This window comes from Mercenaria mercenaria, unplaced genomic scaffold (assembly GCF_021730395.1).
Source record: "Mercenaria mercenaria strain notata unplaced genomic scaffold, MADL_Memer_1 contig_3765, whole genome shotgun sequence".
Taxonomy (NCBI): domain Eukaryota; kingdom Metazoa; phylum Mollusca; class Bivalvia; order Venerida; family Veneridae; genus Mercenaria; species Mercenaria mercenaria.
Window position 1 is genome coordinate 16,497 of NW_026461936.1, and position 26,459 is coordinate 42,955.

The following is a 26,459-nucleotide window of genomic DNA, read 5'->3' on the forward strand; positions in this document are numbered from 1 at the left end:
GAAAAAACTTGATAGTAATTCATATAGGATATATACAGACAAATGACCCTGCGACATCCTCCCCCTCTCAGTAAAATGTCGTCTCGACATTTCATAGTACTCTACAGCTACTAATCAACTAAACTACAACATTCTCATACAATCTACCAAATTCACGATATAGTAACAAGCAATTTACCAACAGCTATGCTGTAAAAGCGCAAAAACTACACTAACGTATATTAATACGAAAATGTAGACAAACTTATAGAAGATATCCACGTCATTGTAAAACGTGACAATGGGTATTCGTGATAGACTGCAGTTCTATCAAAATACTAAGTAAAAATAAAATTAAATTCCAGTGTACTTAAACACAATGAAAACACACTGATTTTGCATCAGATATTTGTTAAAAAAATCTGATAACTGAAGCACTATATTTATTAAGCAACAATTATCATTTCATGATAATAATGCAATACTGGCACAAAATTCACTGGATAAATAAATACACCGCACTTTCCTTACTGAATAAAGGATTGTTCACAATCACGTAGACAAGCCGTTTAAAAGAATAAAACCATGATCACATTTACAAGTAGAAAAAAAAAAAAAACACTGTTCACTGTTCAAACGCACTGTAGTGTCAATAACAAAAGTACTGTAGTGTCATCAAAAGCACTGTACTGTCAAATACGAAATCACAACTGGTACTAAGTTAACCAGTCTTTAGACTGCAACCAGGCTGGTTTTTCTCTGAATCGTGTTCCTCTTCTAGGAATGAATTCCTGAGCTTGAGGGTTGAGTCCAGACGTCCTTCTTTGTGGAATGACATATCTAGGTACATCTGACCTAGACTTTGAACTTTGAGGCGGAGAAGACACATTGCTGGAGGGAATGGAAGCGAGAACATCAGTGGAAGTAGACTGGTTCAAGGGCTCTGTCTGCACATATGGCCCAACGTCTAACTGAATAGTAGGTTCTGCATCCTCCGAACTTCTTCTAAGCTGTTCTTTTCTTACAGGTAAGCCCATAAATGGAAGCAAAAGGTTTCTGTGGAGGGTCTTTATACCACTTCGGCCATGTTCCCTTTTGACCTGAAAAACAGGAATAGAAGTATTTGGTTGAGAAACAACGATATGAACATCTTTATTCCACCTGTTCGCCAACTTATGCTTACCCTTAAGCCCAACATTCCTAATGAAAACTCTATCTCCTGGCTGTATCTTGGCGTCCCTAACTCTCAAGTCATATCGACGTTTGTGACGCTTGGACTGCCGTCTAGCCTCTCTGTTGGCAACCTTGTAAGCGAAGTTAAGCCGCTTTTTAAGATTGGAAACATACTCTGAATGGCTCAATTCCGAGAAAGGCGTCAATAGAAAGCCTACGGTGTCTCCCAAACATTAAGAAATGAGGAGTAAGTCCTGTTGTCTCATGTCTAGTTGAGTTATAGGCATGGACTAATATGAAATTTCCAGTTCTTCTTCTGGTCTGCTTCCAAGGTCCCTAGCATATTCATAAGCGTCTGGTTGAAACGTTCAGCCATACCATTTCCTTGTGGGTGATAAGGAGTTGTGCGAGACTTGTCAATGTTGGCAATCTTACACAGCTCCTCGATCACTGCTCCTTCAAAATTCCGACCCTGGTCGCTATGCAAGCGTGCTGGAAGCCATAATGGCAGATAAAATGCTCAAAAAGGACTTTGGCTGTAGTATACGAGCAGTCTGATTCCTCGTGGGTATTGCTTGAGCGAAACGGGTGAAATGGTCAGTGATGACCGGTACATTTTCAGACCCGCCCGCGGACATTTCAAAAGACAGAAAATCGATACAAACGAGTTCGAATGGATAAGAAGATTCCACAGGAACTAAACCAGCAGAAACTTTACCTGGGGTCTTCCGACAAATACAACGAGGACAATTTCTAACACGTAATTCAACAAACTGTTCCAAACCTGGCCAAAAGAACCTAGATTTTAAAAGGCTACAAGTTCTCTCACGACCCTGATGACCAGCGTCATCATGTAGGCCTGTGAAAGCCACTTCACGTAAAACCTCCTGAAGTACAAGTTAGTTAACTGAATGACCAGAAACAACACCTTTGCGATAAAGGATGTGATCGCTAACAAATCGATTTGGCCATTCTCTGAAAAACTGTCTGACAAGAGGATCCTCTGGAGAACAAAGACGTCTGGTGGGTTTGCGACCTGTCTGAACCAGCTGAATCACGCGTGCTAGGGTGGTGTCTTTACTCTGCTCTAAAGCCCAATCGATGTCGCTGAAATGTGTGTCAAACGGTACATCTCCATCTGCATCAGCATGCTCAAGTACTGACCGAGAAAAGGAATTACATTCAAAAAGAGGGAATTCCTGAGGGGAAACTAAAGTCCAGAGGCAAAGTGCCTTAACAACATCAGAAAATATGACAGTAGAGGATTCAGCAGAAGACGGTAACCATGAAAGAGTATCAGCATCAACATTGGATTTACCACTCCTATAGCTAATTTCAAAATCAAAATTAACTTAAGAAGCTAACCAACGGTGGGAAGTTGCATCTAGTTTAGCAGTAGACAGAACATAGGTCAATGGGTTATTATCCGTACGGACTTTGAAAGAATTGCCATAAAGATAATCCTTGAATTTATCTGTGACAGCCAAATTTGAGTGCTAAAAACTCAGGCTTGTGGGCGGGATAATTCTGTTCATTCGGCCTTAACCCACGACTGGCAAAAGCAATAGCTCTCTCCTTTCCTTCCTGAACCTGGTATAATACAGCACGTAAGCCAGCACCACTGGCATTAACATTGAGCAGAAATGGCTTGCTAAAATCAGACTAAGCTAGGATGGGAGGAGTACTAAGGCGTTCAAGAAGAGAATCAAAGGCTGACTGCTGATCAGGACCTCAACTCCAAGATGTTGGTTTCTTCTTGGAAGTACAGGCTTTATTGGTAGGACGGGCAACTAGCAAGTCATTCAAAGGCTTGGCTAGTTGAGAAAATCCATCGATATACCTCCTTGATGGACTTCGGAACAGGCCAACTCTTCAAAACAGCTATCTTCTCTGGGTCCGTCTCTACACCCCTTTCGCTGACAATATGGCCTAAATACTTGATACTGGTACGGAAAAATTCGCACTTGGATCCTTTGAGTTTGAGGCCAGCCTTTTCCAACCGCTGAAAAACTGATGTAAGACGCTGGATGTGTTCCTCTTTGGACTTTGAAAATACAATCACATCGTCCAGATAAATGAGACATTCTGTAAGGTTCAGGTCTCCCATAGCACGCTCCATCAAGCGCTGAAACGTGGCGGGGGCGTTGGTTAGTCCGAATCCCATGCGATTGCACTCAAAGAATCCAAGAGGCCCGACCGAGAATGCTGTCTTGTACTTGTCAGCTTCCTTCAAGGCAACTTGCCAGTATTCCGATCTCAAGTCGAGTTTGGAGAAATACTTGGCACCAGCTAAGCTGTCAATGGTCTCCTCAATCCTGGGAAGGTCATAGGCGTCCTTAATTGTTCGAAAATTCAAGCGGCGATAATCTATGCAGAATCTCAAAGATCCGTCCTTTTTCCGTACAAGAACAACATTAGATGAAAACGGACTTTTAGATTCCCTGATAGCACCAGCTTCTAGCATGCCCTTAAGATATTCTCGGGCCTCTTCATACATTCCAGGAGGGATACGTCGATAATGTTTCTTGAAAGAAGTGGAGTCTGTGAGCTCAATACCATGCTCTACAATATTGGTGCATCCAAGATCTGTTGGACCTGATGAAAAAATATGCTTCAAACTAGAGAAAAAATCCTGGCCTTACTATGCTCATCCACCGTAAGAACATCAGTGGGAACAGAAATACCTAAGTCTTCAAGTGACTTATCTGCATTATAGGACTTTGCTGCAGAACCTTCAAAGGGGTCAATTCTTCTAACAACATCAACATCTTGCAGACGACATAGAAGAGAATTAGGTTTAATAACCACAGGGTGTACAGACATGTTACACATTCTGACAGGAATCCTGCAAAAAGAACTGGAAAGTTTCACACGAACCAAGTTTGGATAAACAGACAATGTAGCTGAATTATCAATACTTTCAGTGACTGCTTCTGACATCTCTCCGACATTATGAACCTTGCCCATAACAGTACGAGTCTCAAAAGGTGGGATCTGTATGTTGGTATCTCCTAAACATCTGACAGGAAGACAATGTACAGAAGATAAAACAGAAAAAATATCACTCCATTCCACTGGAACCTGACTACTAGGTGCTGAAGTTTTGAAAAAATTCAAAACATTAGTACCTACAATTACAGGAACAGAAGAAGAATTAGTAGTATCCTGGACTATCAAGATTGGAACAGAAACAGGATCTATGTCAACCTTGGGTATACCAATGTCTACAATGACATAGCCAATGTAAGGAACAGAAGAACCATTTGCACTAGAAATATCTAAACTAAAATCTGTAAGACTGTGAAGTTCTGGCTTGGGATCTAGTGAAGAATAAAAAGATTCAGAAATAGAAGAAACCATACTTCCAGAGTCAAGCAGTCCTTTACAAGAAGTACCATTATTGAGAACTTCTACCTCATTGGCATGACCTACCAAAGGTGCAAGTTTGGTGCCTGTAATTATAGGATGACCTTAACTTGGCCCTACTGGGAAGGTCCCTTCTGGTTTAAAGGCTTGTCTTTGGCCTCAACTTTCTTATCAGCCTTCAGATGAGCCTCTTTAGGAGATCCTTCTTCTTGATTCCTGTCACCCCATTTATTTCTATCATGGTAACCACCCTGGTAATTCCTGTTTTTTTTTCAGATTCTGAAGCTCCTTCTCCACAGTTCCCACTCTTGTGTTCAACTGCTTCATCTAGGTATTCAAATCTTGTAGTTGTTGAAGAAGTTTGTTCTCCACAGATGACATGAACTGAGTAGCATGCTGCACTGAAGAATCTGGAGGCTTCTGGGGTTCAGGAGGCTTCATCTGAGGTAAAGCTGCTTCTTGTTCGGCAACATGAGGAGGTGATACAAGAGGGCCCTTTCTACCAAATGTTAATCCTGCTCCATCTGTCTAAGTTCCCTCCTTAGCACTCCACAGTCATGGATGCTGTCAAACTTGTATCTAGAGGCATTCCGCAGCTCTTTATCAAAAAGGCCTGCCCATAATCTACCACATAACATTTCATTTTTTGTAGTCTGATCAAACTTTAGGGTAGATTTGGATAAAAGTTGCTCCAACCTCAGACTATAGTCTGCTATGGATTCTGAAGGTTCCTGTTGAGCACAGTAAAACTTCTCCTTTAGCTTTTCACTACTGGAGACATTTCCATAGATGCCTTCAAGTTCAGTTAAAATATCTTGGGCAGATGCACTCTCTCCAAGATGAAGAAGAACAGTACGGGCCTTGCCTTTTAAACTCATCCTGATAGATTCAAGTAAAATGTGTTCAGGATAGACCCTATTCCTAATCAAACAGTTGATCTAATACCTCCATAAATCAAAGGCACAATCATCTTTGCTCTCACCAGAAAATGGAGGCAATTTATGTACTCTAGGGGAAGAGTAATGAAAAGGTTGACTAAAACTATCTACATATGAGAGGGAAGATTGTCTGGAAGGAGGTGGTGGTACAGGAGGTGGAATATTATCTTCCAGCACATTATCAGAATATCTTGGAGGAAGGGAGTATCTAACAGAAGGCCTATCTGAAAAGTAAGATGTTCTCCTATCCTGACCATGTATAGAGGGTCTTTCAGTCTTGGAGGAACCATATGCACCTGTTCCTGGTATAATGTCTGCACCAGGACTGTGCCTCACAACATACTCTCTTTCAGGAGTATTTAAACTCTCCCTTGTTAGGTTGGGCATGACAGGAGTGCTAGACACTGTATGATAAAGATGGTATTTTCCGGATCGACGCAAAATATCGGCGTACTGCTGTAGTTCCTCATCAGTAACAAAAGAGTGTTTGACGCCATAATGACAAACGTTCAAATACTCTAAGAAACACAAAATGATATACAAAGAACTGTAACTTCAAAAATTTGTCACTTATTGTACACCATACAATAAATAAAATGATAAAGTTCTCAAACTTTCTTGAGAAATAAAGTTTCAAAATTGATAACACTGTACAATCAATTGTCTCTTCTGTATACTGCGATTTTATGATGGCACAGTCTGTCCACCATACTATAGAAATAAATAAAAAATAAGCTTTGAAATTTACACAGACTGGCTGAGTTCTCTAAATCAATATCACTCCACTACAATCCTTATTTGTATATGACATTCAGTTCCAAATCAATCACTTTTGGCCCACCTAGTACACCATACTTTCACTATGATTTTCTGAATATTCCTTCAATGAAGAAACCTATTTTCAACAAGGTCAACAACTAGATAACAACTATAGTTACCAGTTAAATAAACAACACACCTAAATTTTATGTATATTTTTTTTTTCACAAATTCAAACACCACAGAATACCTTTCCTTTTCAGTACTTCACCAGCAGCTTTCAGTAAAATTCTCTCTTCAGCAGCTTTACACTGGAAAAATATCTTCCGTAAAACTACGCGTAAACTTTCTTGGAAGCAGCACTTATTTGACTAAGTATCAAACAAGATCTACCTTCAAGCTACCCTGAAATTTCAAATAACCTGATCAACTTGAATCGGCTTCAAGTTTAATGTTCATTTTTGTATATCGTACATTTAACTGTATTACTTGTCACAAAATGTCACTCAGATATCTTGTAAGCAGTATTTGCTTGAACAAGATCAACTTTCATGTTATACTTCAAAATAACCTGTACTTGCTATTATTCAAAACTCTTTCTCAATATATTTTAAATTCAAACTGAAATATTTTCAGCTCAAATTTAATTTTACACTCTACAGCACAACTGTTGGTGAAATCACCTATAACTCAAAGTGAAATTTGCACTAATCACCACCAAATATGTAAAGCTTTGCACTAACACTACAATTACAGAAATTTTAGCTGTTACTGACTAAAATTGTCATATGCCTTACCCAGAGTCACAGGGCTGATCAAATACTGTATAAAACTAGTACTATTTTAAAGAATTTGACAGACCGCCTTTTTTCTTTCTTTTTTCAAGTTACCAAGAAATGATGGATACTAACAAACTGGGCTGATTTCAAGCTGGCTATATGAACTGAATATTGGGTATTGATAATAATTAATACTTCTGATACTATATGGGTGTGATATTGGAATATTTATGGCAATGAATGTTATGTTAGTCTCACCAACACCAAACTGTCTGTGAATCTAAATGCTGAGCTGTGATTCTGTTACTCAGTGACTGTGACAGCACAACCAGGTACTACAGAGGTACTGTATACACAAATCATTCTGAAAAATATAATAAACAGTGTATGATATGAGGAAAAATATTTACATTACCAGAGCAAATAAACCTTATAATTGCTCTATCAATAGATAAGACCTAAGTGAATGACCTGGTAAATGGATTGTTACCGGTATTTACTATATATTCCATGGATGAATGTATATTTCTGATGAATTAAAATTATAAACAAGAGGGCCAAGATGGCCCTAGGTCGCTCACCTGAGAAACACACTATAACAGTGTAAACATGTTTAACCTAGTGATTTCATGAAAACAGATATTTTGGTCAGTTTTCATTCAGATTGGACTAAAAATTTGGTCTCTTGAGTTTAAACAAGTATTTTCTTAGATATGACCTAGTGACCTAGTTTTTGACCAGATGACCCATTTTCGAACTCGGGCTAGATTTCATTAAAGCAATCATTCTGACCAATATCCATGAAGATCAATTGAAAAATACAGCCTCTATCGCATACACAAGGTTTTTCTTTGATTTGACCTAGTGACCTAGTTTTTGACCCCAGATGACCCATTTTCGAATTCGGCCTAGATTACATCAAAATAATCATTCTGACCAATATTCATGAAGATCAATTGAAAAATATAGCCTCTATCGCATACACAAGGTTTTTCCTTGATTTGACCTATTGACCTAGTTTTTGACCCCAGATGACCCATTTTCGAACTCGGCCTAGATTTCATCAAGGTAATCATTCTGACCAATACTCATGAAGATCAATTGAAAATACAGCCTCTATCGCATACACAATGTTTTTCCTTGATTTGACCTAGTGACCTAGGTTTTGACCCCAGATAACCCATTTTCGAACTCGACCTAAATTTCATCACGGTAATCATTCTGACCAACATAAATGAAGATTAGTTGAAAAATACAGCCTCTATCGCATACACAAGGTTTTTCCTTGATTTGACCTAGTGACCTCGTTTTTGACCCCAGATGAACCATTTTCGAACTCGGCCTAGATTTCTTCAAGATTATCATTCTAACAAAATTTCATGAAGATCAGTCGAAAAATGCAGCCTCTATCGCATACACAAGCTAAATGTTGACGGACGACATACGACAGACGACAGACAGACAGACGACAGACGACAGACGACGGACGCCGGACATCGAGCGATCAGAAAAACTCACCTGAGCATTGCTCAGGTGAGCTAAAAATACAGACTCTATCGCATACACAAGGTTTTTCTTTGATTTGACCTAGTGATCTAGTTTTTGATCCGAGATGACCCATTTTCGAACTCGGCCTAGATTTCATCAATGCAATCATTCTGACCAATATTCATGAAGATCAATTGAAAAATACAGCCTCTATCGCATACACAAGGTTTATCTTTGATTTGACCTAGTGATCTAGTTTTTGACCCGAGATGACCCATTTTCGAACTCGACCTAAATTTCATCAAGGCAATCATTCTGACCACTATTCATGAAGATCAATTGAAAAATACAGCCTCTATCGCATACACAAGGTTTTTCTTTGATTTGACCTAGTGACCTAGTTTTTGATCCGAGATGACCCATTTTCGAACTCGGCCTAGATTTCATCAATGCAATCATTCTGACCAATATTCATGAAGATCAATTGAAAAATACAGCCTCTATCGCATACACAAGGTTTATCTTTGATTTGACATAGTGACCTAGTTTTTGACCCGAGATGACCCATTTTCGAACTCGGCCTAGATTTCATCAAGGCAATCATTCTGACCACTATTCATGAAGATCAATTGAAAATACAGCCTCTATCGCATACACAAGGTTTTTCCTTGATTTGACCTAGTGACCTAGTTTTTGACCCCAGATGACCCATTTTCGATCTCGGCCTAGATTTCATCAAGATAATCATTCTGACTAATATTCATGAAGATTAATTGAAAAATACAGCCTCTATCGCATACACAAGGTTTTTCTTTGATTTGACCTAGTGACCTAGTTTTTGACCACAGATGACCCATTTTCAAACTCGGCCTAAATTTCATTAACATTATTGTTCTGACCATTATTCATGAAGATTAATTGAAAAATACAGCCTCTATCGCATACACAAGGTTTTTATTTGATTTGACCTAGTGACCTAGTTTTTGATCCGAGATGACCCATTTTCAAAATCGGCCTAGATTTTGTCAAGGTAATCATTCTGACCAATATTCATGAAGATTAACTGAAAAATACAGCCTCTATCGCATACACAAGGTTTTTCTTTGATTTGACCTAGTGACCTAGTTTTTGACCCCAGATGACCCATTTTCGATCTCGGCCTAGATTTCATCAAGATAATCATTCTGACTAATATTCATGAAGATTAATTGAAAAATACAGCCTCTATCGCATACACAAGGTTTTTCTTTGATTTGACCTAGTGACCTAGTTTTTGACCACAGATGACCCATTTTCAAACTCGGCCTAAATTTCATTAACATTATTGTTCTGACCATTATTCATGAAGATTAATTGAAAAATACAGCCTCTATCGCATACACAAAGTTTTTCTTTGATTTGACCTAGTGACCTAGTTTTTGATCCGAGATGACCCATTTTCAAAATCGGCCTAGATTTTGTCAAGGTAATCATTCTGACCAATATTCATGAAGATTAACTGAAAAATACAGCCTCTATCGCATACACAAGGTTTTTCTTTGATTTGACCTAGTGACCTAGTTTTTGACCCGAGATGACTCATTTTCGAAATCCTCCTAGATTTTATCACGGTAATCATTCTGACCAAATTTCATGAAGATCAATTGAAAAATACAGCCTCTATCGCATACACAAGCTAAATGTTGACGGACAGACGACAGACAGACGACAGACGGACGCCGGGCATCGAGCGATCACAAAAACTCACTTGAGCATTGCTCAGGTGAGCTAACAAAACACACGGCCATGATACATGTACTTAGGGAATCCCGTTAAAGCGTGTAGTTATCCAGTGACGTATGCACTGTTGTTGTCCACCAATTACGGCGTATCCATTGGCTGATACTGGGGTGTCCCTCTGACGTCATGAGTTGGTACGAAAAAATGTCGACCATTCGTCCACAAAACTGTCGCCCAAAAGTCACACCGGCCACCAATTTGTCACCCTTCATGTAAAATGATACGGGCTAACGTGTGTTTTCTTCTGGGATTTCTGTTGACTGAAAGACACACGCAGACAGCAAATGTAATATTTTACCAAGAGAGACAAAGATTCAAGTCTTCACTTCAAAATATATTCTGGCTGTGCGCATCCATTTTATGACAATTCAAAAATTACAACAAAATGAATCAAATGATGAATGAGAAAATGAGGGATGATCATATTTCAACACAACATGTAAACAGTTTACCTGAAAGACACACGCAGACAGCAAATGTAATATTTTACCAAGAGAGACAAAGATTCAAGTCTTCACTTCAAAATCTATTCTGCCTGTGCGCATGCGTGACGGAAATTGGCGGTGATATCAATACATTCAAATTGAGGCCCGTCACCGTGGTTAAACTACATGTTAGTTAATGATATCAGAAAATGATATTTATGTGGATGTATAATGAATATGAAATGAAATTATAGGACTGAAATATAGGAAAAATGAGAAAAAACTTGATAGTAATTCATATAGGATATATACAGACAAATGACCCTGCGACAATAGTTTGCATTCATGTCTCAGAGATTTTATTCTATTATGGACATGTCGTCCCTGCTCTTAACCAAGTTTAACCATGCAAATGATTGTGAACTTTCACTATATTCGTGGCGCAGAAATTACTGGAATAGTACAAAATTTCGAATATTCCTTTTAAATCGCCTTCTGGTCTTTTATAAAATTGCTAGTACGCCCCTGGGGTTAGAAGTGGTCCAACCGTCAGTACATTATGTTCACATCGACTTAGAAGAGAAACATTCAAATATTTATGACATCGGAAGAACAACGAAAATGCAGTTATGTTCAGGTGAGTGATATAGGGTCATCATGACCCTCTTGTTATTAATGTTGTATGTTCACAATTGAAAGTCAACAGTTCACTGGCAACAACACTGATTCTAGGACAGAAAACAAAAGTAAAATTAATATTGTAGGCTTATACTTGAGTGACGAAATGCCTATGGGGTCGCTGTCGTTTCTTACGGCGGTACCGGCGTCACTCTAATTGTCCTGTAGCGTACACAGCTATTTGCTAAAAATAAGCAAATGCTTGTTAATTGCCTTAACTATTATGTCTCCCTGACAATTTTAATATTTTACTCACACCATCTGAACAAAAAGGCATATTGTAAAAGCAAGAAAGCTGAAAATGAAAACCAAAAAATGAAATACATAGGCCTGCATAAGCATAAAATGTTATGTTTAAAAAACGAAGTGTCCACACGTTAATTTCCTTAAGTTATCATTTTATTTGTACAACATAGAATGAAGGTTTTGATCCTCTGACTCATAATGCACAAGACCATCCCGTATGAAATGTGTAGATGAAGACTGTATTATCTTAACAGATTTGATTTCCGTTATTCGTACGAGATATTATTTTGAATTCTGTTTTCTATTTACTCAATTCAATGCTTTATAGTCTCATAAAAATGATAATCAGATATAGAATGTGTCAAACATAGCTCAAAAGTTTTAGCAACACAGCAGTACAAACGAAAAATGGCAATCTAAAGTGCTTACATATTAACATATACATCGTAATGAATCTGTTTACATAAAATAATAAAAAACAACATTCTATTTTTGTATGAAAATGAAGTCATCAATGAAACGTGTCTGCAACATTTTCATTTGTGCGGGGTTTTTATTTGCTGGCATCTTTTGTATGTCAGTTATATATGATTTTTATTTTCTGATCTTTTTAACTACATGAGTTGTCATAATATAAAAGAATACTAAACGTTGTGTTTTATTTTAATTTCACAGAGTATTACTATATCGAAACGAGCTTTTAAGAATTCTAACTTTTAATTCGCTTAAAAACAATGATATTTCTAGAAACAAAGAATTTTTATCCATACACATGTATCTATTTTGTACGAAACACGACGTGGTACCATAAGGCTACGATGACATGTACAGATTGCATCACCAAATTTGTAACGTATTTATCTCTGTTTTGAATTTATAATATCTTTCCTTTCAAAATATCATTACTTCTAAATGCATATATTATTATTTTTGTAAGAATTGAAGCTTATATTTCATAACAATTATAAACAATTTTCACGTCAGCAAGATATATTGTTCTATATGAAATCAAACATAAATAAACATTTGTCGTTGATTCAAGATGAACCCATACAGAAATAAAACCATTTTTTAAAATAAGTCAACCACAATAAAAGTGAAAAATCTGTCATGATTATAGATTTATTTGAATAGTTTTTATAAAATTCTTAATCTATCCTAATTTGACTGTTTTAATTCTTAAGTAGAACAAACATTTGAAGCCTTACATATCCTTGTGTAAGTTATTATAAAGAGCTACAAATCAAAGAAACTAAATCAGTTTTACAAAAGTCCGATGAAATAGTAATACTACGTATTTATCTGATGTTTTCACAGTTTGCAGTGTCTCTGTATTAAATATTTTCACATATTTTACATAACACTTAGTCCTGTGCTTCTGTAAACGCTATTATTATCTTTTATGCAAAAAAAATCCCATTCATGCGTGAAAAAGCAAATAATAATATGTTACCTCCGCTGTCTACATATTTTTTTCTGTTTATTTGAAAATTGCTTAAACACAACCTGCTTGTTTGCCTCAACCCGCACCTTGTTTTTTTTTGCGCGTTTCCGTAAGAGACGCGGAAGCATACGAAGATAACTGTGGGTTTGCATTTTGGTTGCGGAAAAAATTGAAATACAAATGGAATTATAAATGTTTTAAGGAAATTTCCCAGCGGGCACAACAACGTTGAAACAACGTCAGACTTCAACGTTGAAACAACGTTGAAATATAGTTGGATTTGAAAGGTGAAATGACGTTGAAATTTCAACGTTGAAACAACGTAAGGATTTCAACCATATTTCAACGTTGAAATATGGTTGAAATCCTGACGGTTGGTGGTTGAAATATGGTTGAAATCCCGACGGTTTTTCAAATTTGAAATATGACGTATCTTAAAAGACATTTTTGTGATGCATTATAATGATGTCTTTATGACAAGAAAAAATAAGGCATTAATATCTGTTTTAAATGTGAATTCCAACCATAATCCAACGAATATAAAAGAACTGGTATTTTAGGTATTGTTTTTTTATTTATCTAGCACTTGTAATCAGCATGTATATTTTCTGATCTTTATTTCATAGATCTGTGATCGTCTTCTATCTAAATAACATAGTAAGTCCATTAATAGCTTAGTTCTCAAAATTTTCATCACGGCAAAACAACTGGACCTGGTATCACCTGAAATGTATTAAAGGATTTGAGTGTTTTACAATTATCATTTAAAATTTTCATGTAAATTAAATAAAAATGCAAAAACAGTGATGATGAATAACGTGCTGATAAAACAATTAATGGATGCATTTGAAATATTATCAACATTTTCTGATTAAGCTATATCCCCTTGCAAGTTTTTAAGTATGAGTCGATTTTAAAGAAAAATGCAGATTAAAAAAAAAACTAATGATATATATTAAAGTACATACACGTCAGTCTTTTAAATATAATATTATTGATGAATATAATTACTAAGTTATAATAATGTTTAAAGTATTGTACTCACTTCCTCTGCACCATTCTTTTGTACATGATGTATAAACATCTAGCTAAACCTCTATCGGACTAACTGAATTAATGTGTAAACTAATACCAGGATACAGGCGTGACTAATAGATAAAATGTGTAGAGAGAGATGGACCTTTGGTTACCATGGTTACAAACGTGTTATAAATTTTCCCAACAAATCCCAGTATAATCATCCCGAATATTTTAAAATGTATGAATATTATTATTAAAAGTAATTAAACCATTTCGAAAAGAGCTAGACAACACCCAAATTACAATAACAATGAGGAACATTTTTCGGGAAGTGCAAAAATATCATCTACAAGTTTTAGTCCATTTTCATGAATTTTGGAACGCTAATAAATACATTGTATTTTGAAAATACAATAAAAAAATTTTTACCTGTCAGTTCTATAATGAATCAAGGAAATTAACAAACTTTTGAACCAACATATCTATCTAATTTCATTTTTTTCCCCAACAGTTTAGATACATGTTCATTTTTCCGTGGAAAATTAAGGTAGATTTCTTATACTACATAGATATTTGTAGATGCTATTTGAATTATGTTTTGTTTCAAACTAAAAGAATCGGCAAGACAATGCATATATATATATAGTTTATATCTCTGACATTGGTCAGATATCAACGATTTTTCAACGTTGAAACAACGTCGTAATTTCGACCATATTTCAACGTTGAAAGATCAACCTTATTTCAACGTTGAAACAACGTTGATTTTCGACAACATCTCTTCGTTGAGAGTTCGACGTTGAATCAACGTTGGATCAACCTTGTTTTATGACCTGACCATATTTCAACCATATTTCAACGTTGAAATGACGTCGTGTGCCCGCTGGGTTACAGCTAGTTTCGAGTTTCTCGAGTAAGAACTTGGACTGTAGTAAAGGATAACTGAAGTAAAACTTGCATATTTGTTGAAGTTCAGCCTGGGGTCACGTGTACTTTTAGCCTGAACAGGGAAGCAGAATGAACGTCATAACGTGAAAATCTAGGAAAAATCAAATGTTAGATGTCAGGTCATCTAAGTGCAATCAGATGATGTTATTAAACTTGCTGTAGCTGCATTGAATAAGAAGTCATTTCAGAAACAGAAACCAGGAATCATAAGACAAATGTAGGTATTTCAGAATATGGCATGTGATTTAAAATATTCCTTTGAGCGGGTCAATAGCTATTCACAGCTAATATTTAAATGATTATACCCTAATATTAACTAAGCTATTCATAACTTACACCTGAATATAAACTTAGCTACTCATAGCTAATATTTAAATGATAACACCAGACTATAAATCAAGAGCAGTGTCTAGCCGTCCGTTAACTGGAAGTTTAGCCTGTGTACTAGCAGTCCAGTAACCGGGCACATAGGGGTTTTCTAGCCGTCTGATTTATTGATGACTTTTGTATTATTCTGTTAAAATATTTTACTATAATTGAAATTAATTTAGGTAATAATGTGATACGTTCATCTAACCAATATTTGTGTAAAACTGGTGCTGCTCATAAATTTCTGTCATTAATTAAAAGCGTTCCATTTGTGCTGTTGTTGTTATAATGTTATGTCAGAAAATTTGACAAATACAAGGTTCAAAATAATGTAAAGGTTGATGCCAATCCCTTTAAAATTTGATTAATTTTTAGAATATTTATGCACTTCAATCGCATTTAAAAGCAATTTTGGAAAAATATACTAAATGTGTGGTCTTTGAAATAAAATATTCATCTTATGTTTAATTGTAGGTATGTAAAGCCAATGATGATGATACTTTCTGGCCAATCACTGCCAAATAATAACCTTTCACACATATGGAATAAAACATTTTTGCCAAGACGCTACATAATGATAAACTCTGACACCGAGCATATGGCACCTTTCACACATATGGAATGGAACATTTTTCCAATGATGCAACATAAACACTGACATCGACCGTACATTACGACCAGTAGGACAATAAAGGTATCATGAATTACACCATGTTAAAAACTCTTGTCTTCGGTATTGCTGCTACCGGTCAGATTTTGGTTTAATAAATGTTTTTCATGAAGTCACTTAGAGAACAGTAACTGTTGTCAAATTAACTGTGTCATATAACATAAGCCCTGTTAAGTCATTACTAATATTAAGTCTTGTCAACAAATATATTATTGCTTTGACTTTATGATTAGATTTTTGTCGAAAAATATGCATAGTTTCTGCAGCAGAGCCTGGACTCTCGCAATAATATTCTGAGAAAGAACAAATTCATATTTCTGGATGCAAAGCTTATTTTCATTCATACACATAGTTAGATCTAATATTAGAATTATTCTGGTTGATGAAATAAATAAGTTCTTTAACCGAAGTAAAATTGAAAATTTTAATGTTAAAAGATAAAAACAGTGATGTTACAAATGAAGTCACGACCGATACGAAAATTGCATGCCAGCACAGTATAATCTGCTTAAGCGGTCACCACTAATTAGCAACCGGCCTGTCTTAAGCCTGTTCTCATTTCCCAAAATGGTCATTTATTCTATAAATTACCTGCATAACTCAGCCGCCTGCTGTAAACAGCCACCTTTTCAAACTTCCTTGGCTGGCTACTTAAGACAGGTTTTAATACTGTATGGAAATATGTTGTAAGTAATTTGCTTGTGCCCACTTGGGAGAGTATAAATATGAGTATGTAAATCAGGTATTGATGTTTGCAAGCTTCATTTGTCAGTTTGTAATGTCTTTACTTTTCAAATATTACACATCATCACACGGAAATGGCTGTCATTCCATGTGTACAACATTAAGTTAATGATATATCTTAAAACAATGACACGGATGTAAAAGATAATGATGATTATTGTTATTTGAACTTACTGTAAAATTAATCATTATGTTTTATTCTTGATTTATTTTAAATTAACCACATTTACGCCGAGCACTAGAATACACACCGTGGCTGGTGAAAATAATTCGACGTACAGATTGTTTTAATTTGTGACGGGGCAATCTAAATGTCAAAACTTCGAAGGACCAAATTAATGGAAGACAAATGACAGTCATGTAAAGTTATTGGTTTTATCGTTTGCGCATATTGGCGTGTTGACACGGTAAACATTAATTGTGTACAGTACATACATAGGTTTAAATCACCAGAAAATATTTAATTTTGGATATTATTTAATAATTTTTACATAAATCAATGAGGAATTGAATCCACGTTCGATACATGTAAGTTTTATTTGAATTTATGGCCAATTAGTGACATAATCGGCATTTGAATCTATAGCATGTAAAGCGTCGACAGCGATGAAAATTTCATTGGAAATTGCTTCCACTATTTTGGTCTTTTGAGAGTTTGACGCGAGTGGGGATATTGCCCATTTGAAAAAAAATCTCAATATTTCCTAGGATCGCGTTAAATTTGTTGGACTAAACTCGCGGCAAGTGCTGGTTTGACCACTCTTCTGTTGAATTAATTTTTATTGTAAATTTGTTTTTAAAGAAAACTACTGTTTAATTTTCTGCTGTTACAGATTCTATTCATTAAAAAAGTGGTTGTTGTCAATGTTTTTTACTCCAATGAAATTTGCTTACGATATTGTTATTGTTTATTAGAAATAAAATTATTTGAATGTGTAATGAGAGTAATTCATTGTGTTTATTTAATTAATTTATGCAGACTAAGCAGACTTATCTGCAGTGACCAGACGTTTCGTTCCCGTTGTACATAAGCTTCAGACAGGTCAGTGCTTCTTTAAATCAATCGGTGAATATTGCCATTATTTGGCAAGAAAAACATGACTCGTACTGCTTTGTCCTTCATAGGATGATTGTACATGCAAAGTAGATGATCCCTACTAATTTTGGGGTCACTCCATCAAAGGTCAAGGTCACAGGGGCCTGAACATTGAAAACCATTTCCGATCAACAACTAGAGAACCACTTGACCCAGAATGTTGAAACTTCATAGGATGATTGGTCATAAAGAGTAGATGACCCCTATTGATTTTGGGATCACTCCATCAAAGGTCAAGGTCACAGGGGCCTGAACATGGAAAACAATTTCCGATCAATAACTAGAGAACCACTTGATCCAGAATATTGAAACTCCATAGGATGATTGTACATGCAAAGTAGATGATCCCTATCGATTTTGGGGTCACTCCATTAAAGGTCAAGGTCACAGGGGCCTGAACATTGAAAACCATTTCTGATCAGTAACTTGAGAACCACTTGACCCAGAATGTTGAAACTTAATAGGATGCTTGGTCATGCAGAGAAGATGACCCCTAACGATTTTGGGGGCACTCTGTGAAAGGTCAAGGTCACAGAGGCCTGAACATTGAAAACCATTTCCGGTCAGTAACTTGAGAACCACTTGACCCAGAATGATGAACCTTCATAGGATGATTGGTCATGCAGAGTAGATGACTCCTAACGATTTTAGGATCACTCTATTAAAGGTCAAGGCCACAGGGGCCTGAACATGGAAAACCATTTCCAATCAATAACTTGAGAACCTCTCGACCCAGAATGTTGAAACTTCATAGGATGATTGTTCATGCAGAGTAAATGACCCCTATTGTTTTTGGGGTCACTCCGTTAAAGGTCAAGGTCACAGGGGTCTGAACATTGATAACCAGTTCCGATCAATAACTTGTGAAACACTTGACCCAGAATGTTGAAACTTCATAGGATGATTGAACATGCAGAGTAGATGACCCCTATTGATTTTTGGGTCAGTCTATTAAAGGTCAAGGTCACAGTGGCCTGTTCATGTAAAATCATTTTTTTGGAAATAACTTGAGAACCACTTGACCTACAATGTTGAAACTTAATAGGATGATTGGACATGCAGAGTAGATGACCCCTATTTATTTTGAGGTCACTTGATTAAAGGTCAAGGTCACAGAAGCCTGAACAGTGACTTGAGAACCACTAGGCCAAGAGTGTTGAAATTTAGCGGGATGATTGGACATGCCAAGTAGATGATCCCTATTGCAGCCAACAATCAGTGTCTCTTTGACTTTCGCTCCTGACCCCTATTGACTTCTTGCCTATAGGAATTTGCATTGGGGGAGACATGCGCTTTTTTACAAAAGCATTTTCTAGTTTTTGTTGTTTGTTCAGTAAAGAAATTTGAGCACCAGACCCATTTAACATGTTTAATGACACAGAAAACACATTCATTATTATGTTTGCAGTTGTAAACAAACAAAACAGAAAAAAAAAACCTGGGCATTTTGTTCTTTTGAAAAAAAAAAAAGATTCTAATATTGAATAGACAGGTGATGACTCTGGACAAAAATGTGTGTTACTGTTACATGACTATTTACTCTTTACAAACAGTTCAGATGGTTATCCAAGATATACAAGACCAAATATTGAGAAATAGTGATAATTAGAGTATCCCCAGAAACAGTTGAGCTTATTGATTTATTTTTGTTCCTTTCAGCCTGACCTTGCAGCTCATGAGATTTTGATGAGACAGAAAATATCTCTGCTTTGTCTAATGGAGGTAATATTACTGATTTAAAAAAGAAATGTTAAAATTGAAAATGTAGCTTTAAGGGTAAAAGTTCTTTTATGAAATTGTTCAAACAAAGAAGAAACTTCAGAAGAAAGCAAAGATGTTGGGACTGTAATAGCTAAATGAGAACTCGTATTTTATGGTAAATGTAATTTTGGTTATACATTCTTTACACTGCTTTTTAGCTCACCTGAGCCAGAGGCTCATGGTGAGCTTTTGTGACTGCTCAATGTACGTCGTCAGTCATGCGTCGTCTGTCCGTCAACATTTTCTAAAAAAATCTTCTTGAAAACCACTGAGCAGAATTACACCAAACTTCACAGGAATGATCCTTGGGTGGCCCCCTTTCAAAATCATTCAAAGAATTGAATTCCATGCAGAACTCTGGTTGCCATGGCAACAGAAAGGAAAATTTTTAAAAATCTTCTTGTTGAAAACCACAAGGCATAGAGCTCTATATTTGGCATGTGACATCATCTAATGGACCTCTATGAAGATTGTTCAAATTGTGCCCCTGGGGTGAAAAGAGGCCCCATCCCAGGGGTCACAAGTTTTACATAGACTTATATAGGAAAAAACTTTAAAAATCTTCTTGTCTAAAACCACAAAACCTAGACCTTTGATAATTTGTATGTAGCATTGCCTTGTGGTCCTCTATCAAAATTTTTCAAATTATAACCCTTGGGTGAAAAGAGGCCCTGCCCCGGGGGTCTCAAGTTTTACATTTACTTATATAGGAAAAAACTTTAAAAATCTTCTTGTCTGAAACTGAAAGGCCTAGGCTTTTGATATTTGGTTTGTTGCCTTGCCTTGTGTTCCTCTACTAAAATTATTAAAATTATACCCCTTGGGTGAAAAGGGGCCCTGCCCTTTGGGTCTCAGATTTAACATAGACATATCTATAGGGAAAAAATCTTGTATAAAAGTTCAAGGCCTAGGCCTTAAATATTTGGTATGTAGAATTGCCTAGTGGATTTCTAACAAGATTGCCCAAATTATGCCCCTGGGGTGAAAAGAGGCCCCACCCTAGGGGGCACTTGTTTTATGAGTTATATAGGAATAGATACTTAAAAAAATATCAGATCATATTTCCTAGACTGCTGAATTATTATTACCTGATGACCCCAAGTGATTAGAGGGTCACTTGACTGTGACCTTGACCTACTGACATACTTTCTTGTTTTTTAAGGTACAGCCTTGAAATTTGGATGACATGTACATTTTTGCACACCTATCTTAAACTGACTTTCAGTGACCATGAATGTGACGTACTGACCTACTTTCTAATATTTTAGCATCAGTTTGCCATTTTAAACATGTGGCTCATATTACTCAGGTGAGCGATTTAGGGTCATCCTGACCCTCTTGTTATAGAAAAGTATGTATATATAACATTTAGAAATAATGAAAGGAGTAAAGTCCTTATTAGATTAATTTTGGGGCCTTCAGGACTGAAGGTTAAGAATGCAAACTTTGAATCACTTGCCCCTCACAAGTGTGGGTAGTAGCCACATTTAAGGTGTAGATTTTTTCATTTGAGGAAGCCATCATGATTCAGCTAGCTTGAGGAATGTCAGTGGTTTTGCGTAGGTGCCCTCCTCAGTCCTGAAACAATGCCTGGAAGGGCACCTGTAGTCTTACTCCACCAATAAAAGCTGGAAATGTCACCATATGACCTTAAATGTGTTGATGTGACTCTAAAACCCAACAAAATATGAGCCACACCATGAGAAAATCAACACAGTGGCTTTGCCCCGCGCAGTCTAGTCAAGATACATGCTGTTCGCTTTTAAAGTATATTGTAATTAGAGAAACCATTAGCGAACAGCATGAATCCTGACCAAACTGAGCGGATGTGCAGGCTGGTCTGGATCCATGCTGGTCGCAAAACCACTATGTTGGTTTTATCATGGATCGGCTCATATAATAATAGATTTTGATAAAGAGAATTATTGGTGTTTCTCTTTATTTCAAAAGCATTATAATGTATGTTTTACTTTAATGGGGCATTCAAGCCAGACTGATTGCTGGATAAAAACTTTGTCTCTTATTTGGATGTACAGTAAACCTCGGTTATAAGGAACAGCTTGGGACCTCTTAAAAATTGTTCCTAATAACCGAGGTTCCTTATATCCGTATAGCGAACTAGTTCCATGTAACTGAGGTTTGTATAACGAACACATTTTGTATAGGGAACACTATTTGACTGACGTTTGATAAGGGCTATGTGTTCGCACTCCGGGCCGACCTTGAATCCTCATGTGAGAAAGTTTCGTTTCTAGTACCAGCCCTTTCCTGGAGAGATGATAAGGTAAACTGCCTGCATGTATATGACTGAAATAGTGTTGAAACGCGGCGTTAAACCCAAACAAGCCAAAATATTTGTCGGTAAGAATGACCGTAATTCATGTTTATTTTTGTCGGTTATTTCTATATTCTTTTTAGAGAGCGCTACATGATGACTATCAGATATGTTGCAGTTACTCCCCTTACCTTGCTTGACCGCATGTTATGTGAACAGACATCAATACTAATATAAAACAAATGTTAAATTTTTTATTACAAAAATATTAAATTAGACTACCCATTAAAATCTAAAAGTAGGGTGTTTATGACATACAGTGTATTACGACTAGACAACGGTGCCAAACGTATGGATTAAAGTGTAAATTATACCAAAACTTTTGCTATCCATTTTAGCACCTGTTATAATTTTTATAATTGGAAATTTGGTAAACTGAACTGATTGCCATTGTTAATCGTGTGTGATTAGCACATTTATTTAGGATATGACCGTGACTGATTTTCGTTCAATATTGTTAACATGAAATATCTCATACATGTAGCTCTCGGACATAATCTTGAGAATATATGTCTACTATCGTCTAGTATTTGGTAATTTAATGATATTATATATTTTCTTTTTATCGTACCCATGAATTAACAAACTAAAGATCATAGAAATGAAATATTTGTGTTTATTCATGTACATGAAAGCGCGTGAAAGTACCGATGTTACTCTGACGTCATCCGCGATTCTCCTGTTTATTTCCGGTTTTCAGTAATTTTTATACTCTATGTCTGTTCGTTATAACCGAGGGTTTTTCCATTGAAATTTGTTCTTTGGGACTGGAAAAAGTGTTCCTTATAACCGAGTGTTCCTTATAAACGAGTTCCCTATAACCGAGGATTTTTACATTGAATAAAGAAGGAATTAGATTGGGGAATTGAAAATTGTTCCTTATAACCGAGTGTTCCTTATATCCGAGTTCCTTATAAGTGAGGTTTACTGTACATTTGATGTATACATTAAGTTGAATTTCAGATGACATTTAAGAGACCAGCCACAAACCGACAGTTAACATTTGCAGAAATCGCCACAGAAACAGATTACCAGAAGGGGAGGTAATAATCTCAAGTTTGATAACTTTTAAATTAAATGTTGTAATAGAACAGCGTCATGGCAATATTCTGTTTTCTATAAAAGTAGAAGTTTTCGTGAGGGTTTAATTTTTGCTATATTCCCCAGGCTTTACATCTTGCAAAAATTAATCCTCGCATAAATATCCACCATTAGTATTACTGTGAAATCATTAATATTCGTGGGGGACTAATTTTCGTGGTTGAGTCAATCCACGAAACTTAATCCCAACGAACAAGTAAAATTCCCATTCATTTTTATGCCCCCCTTTGAAAAAGGTGGGGTATATTGTTTTGCAGATGTCGGTCGGTCGGTCGGTCGGTCGGTCGGAATGTAGACCTATCCGTTTCCGGATGATAACTCAAGAACGCTTGGGCCTAGGATCATGAAAGTTGATAGGGAGGTTGGTCACCACCAGTAGATGACCCCTATTGATTTTGAGGTCTGTATGTCAAAGGTCAAGGTCACAGTGACCCTGAATAGTAAAACGGTTTCCGGATGATAACTCAAGAACACTTGGGCCTAGGATCATGAAAGTTGATAGGCAGGTTGGTAATGACCAGCAGATGACCCCTATTGATTTTGAGGTCAGTATGTTAAAGGTCAAGGTCACAGTGACCCTGAACAGTAAAACGGTTTCCGGATAACTCAAGAACACTTGGGCCTAGGATCATGAAAATTGATAGCGAGGTTGGTAATGACCAGCAGATGACCCCTATTGATTTTGAGATCAGTATGTTAAAGGTCAAGGTCACAGTGACCCTGAACAGTAAAACAGTTTCCGGATGATAACTCAAGAACGCTTAGGCTAGGGTCACGAAAGTTGATAGGCAGGTTGGTCATGACCAGCAGGTGACCCCTATTGATTTTGAGGTCAGTATGTCAAAGGTCAAGGTCACAGTGACCAGGAACAGTAAAATGGTTTCCAGGCAATAACTCAGAATGCTTTGGCCTAGTGTCAGGAAAATTGATAGTTAGGTTGGCCATGACCAGCAGATGACCCGTATTGATTTTGAGGTCAGTATGTGAAAGGTCAAGGTCACAGTGACCTGAACAGTTAAAACGGTTTCCGGATGATAACTCAAGAACACTGGGCCTAGGATCATTAAAATTGATAGGGAGGTTGGTAATGACCAGCAGATGACCCCTTTTGTTTTTGAGGTCTGTATGTCAAAGGTCAAGGTCCGTGCCCCAAAGTAAAAGGGTTTTTCCGGATGAAAAACCAAAGAACACTTGGGCCTGGATCATGAAATTTGGGATAGGCGGGTTGGAAATGACCACAGATGACCCTTTTGTTTTGGGGTCAGTAGTAAAAGGTAAAGGGTCACGGACCAGGAACAGAAAAAGGGTTTTCCAGGCAAAAATCAAGAATTTTGGGCCTTTTGTGTAAAAGGGTTAAATGTCAAGGTAAATTTAAAACCAAAATGGTAAACTTTTTTTTTTCAGTGAGATTAATTTCTGTTGCTTGTGAAATTATAAATGCATCAAGGGGGGGCATTTCGTGTTGAGAGTTTTTGTATGTTCAATGTTAAAATCCACAAATTCTATCCCCACAAAATTGCCATTTTGCCCAAAACCCACGAAATTTCTGCCCACGAAATTAAAATATTTTACAGTATTCAAATTCAAGTAGGTCATTTTTAAAATTTTCGTGAAAAAATGACCCTTTCCTAACATACTCAAAGTTTCAAATTAGCAAAATTTTTAACCCAACAAAAATCATGTTTCGCTTTTAAGTATTCAGAATAAAACATTTTTAAATTGAACACTCGTGCCGGATAAGTGTTATGTCCTGTTAGTTGTGTAAAAGATTTGCTTTCAAAAAATTGAAAACCCCAAAAGTGTTTGGGATTCTGTGTATTTTAAAAATTTTTTAAAGGTTTTGACTAGCAAAGGGTTTCTGGCTTTGATCACAAAGCCGGCACCTTTCCATGGTTGTCCCTTTGAGGGGGGGTATCAAGCTGCCCATGGTGGAAGTTCATGAAATGGTTTTTACCTTTGTATGTGAATAACTCGGGAGGGACACTTGTAAACGGTCCTCCTCGACCATAAGGAGAATAGGTTTCTGTATGCAAAAAAAAAAATTTTTTTGTGGGTCTGTTTATATTTCTGCTTTGATAATGAAACCCTTTTTTGAAAATTAAAAAAAAAAAAAAATTGAAAAATTTCCTGAAAAAGAATAAATCTTCATGATTTTATTGACGTTTTACAAAAAAATATTAGTTATCAGAAAAAAATGTCAAAATAGTCCCAAACTACAGCAAAAAAATGCCCATGATTTTTTTATAAAAACCTAATTTTTTTGCAAAAATTTAAATTGGGGGCTTCTTTTTTTCACAAAAAAAAGGAAAAAGGTCAAAAAAAAATAATTGTATCATATCAGATTGGGCACTAAACTTTTTTTTTTCCACTGATAGTGAGGATTTCATTTTGTAATAAGTTTTTTTTTTCCTTGCTTTTCTTTTAAATTTTCATGAACAGAACATATTTTAGCCACGCCATGGGAAAAAACCAACTTTTGGGGCTTTGCGCCAGCATGGATCAGACCACCCTGCACTTCCTGCGTCGGTCGGATCCTGCTGTTCGCTAACAGTTTTTTTAAATTTTGAGTAATTTGAAGCGAACAGCTGGATCCTGCCCAGACGTGCGGAGTGCAGGGGGTCGGGATCCAGCGGGTTGCAAAGCCACTTTTGGGTTTTCCAGGGCGCTCTTTTTGTTTTGTTGGGGGCAACTTAAAAACCCAACAGAAAAAATCTTATTTTTTTTTTTTTTAAAATTTTTTTAAATTTATTTGTTGTCATATCTGAAATAGCGGCCTATATTTGATTTTAAAACAACCACACAAGAGACAGATTGCTTTAAAAATATTTGTTTAATCCGAAATGAATTTTTTTTTTTTTCTTAATTTCAGGAGAGATTTTTATTATGAAGGCTTTGGAGTTTTGGCCTTGAAAGGGGTTAATAGTTAGATAACCAAGATCACTTGAATGGGTAAACCCTAAGTTCTGATTTGACGGTAATGTTTAATCACCCAGTTTATTGCAAAAAAAGTGAGAAAAAGTTTAACCTTTATAGGGTTTGGGCGGGTTTGTTTTGCCTTTGGGGCCAGTGCAGACCGGGTCCGCCGCAACCTCCAGCGGGTGATATGTTTTGCACTGTTCGCTGTTCGTCTGTAAATGTCGTAAAACCCCTTTGAAAAAATAAGGGGGAAACCCCCAAATTGATGAGGCCCCAGTCCATTTTAGAAATTGGGGAGGGAAAAGTTTAAAGAATGCAGAGGGTGCTTAAAGTTTTCTTCAGAGATTAATTTTTTGGAAGAAGGCAAAAACCCAAGTAATAGAGGATTTTAATGAAAGTTTAATTGTTAAAAGGGGGTTTTCCAGTTTTGATGAAATACACTAGT

At 36.5% G+C, this 26,459-nt stretch overlaps 1 long non-coding RNA gene across 1 annotated transcript; it reads left to right on the top strand.

Moving 5' to 3' along the window:
- Window positions 1-17,778: 17,778 nt before the first annotated feature.
- On the top strand, window positions 17,779-23,042 carry LOC128553383 (uncharacterized). Its single transcript, XR_008369335.1, has 3 exons — window positions 17,779-17,847; window positions 19,561-19,623; window positions 22,961-23,042. It is a non-coding gene; the product is annotated as an uncharacterized LOC128553383 (long non-coding RNA).
- The last annotated feature ends 3,417 nt before the right edge of the window (window positions 23,043-26,459 follow it).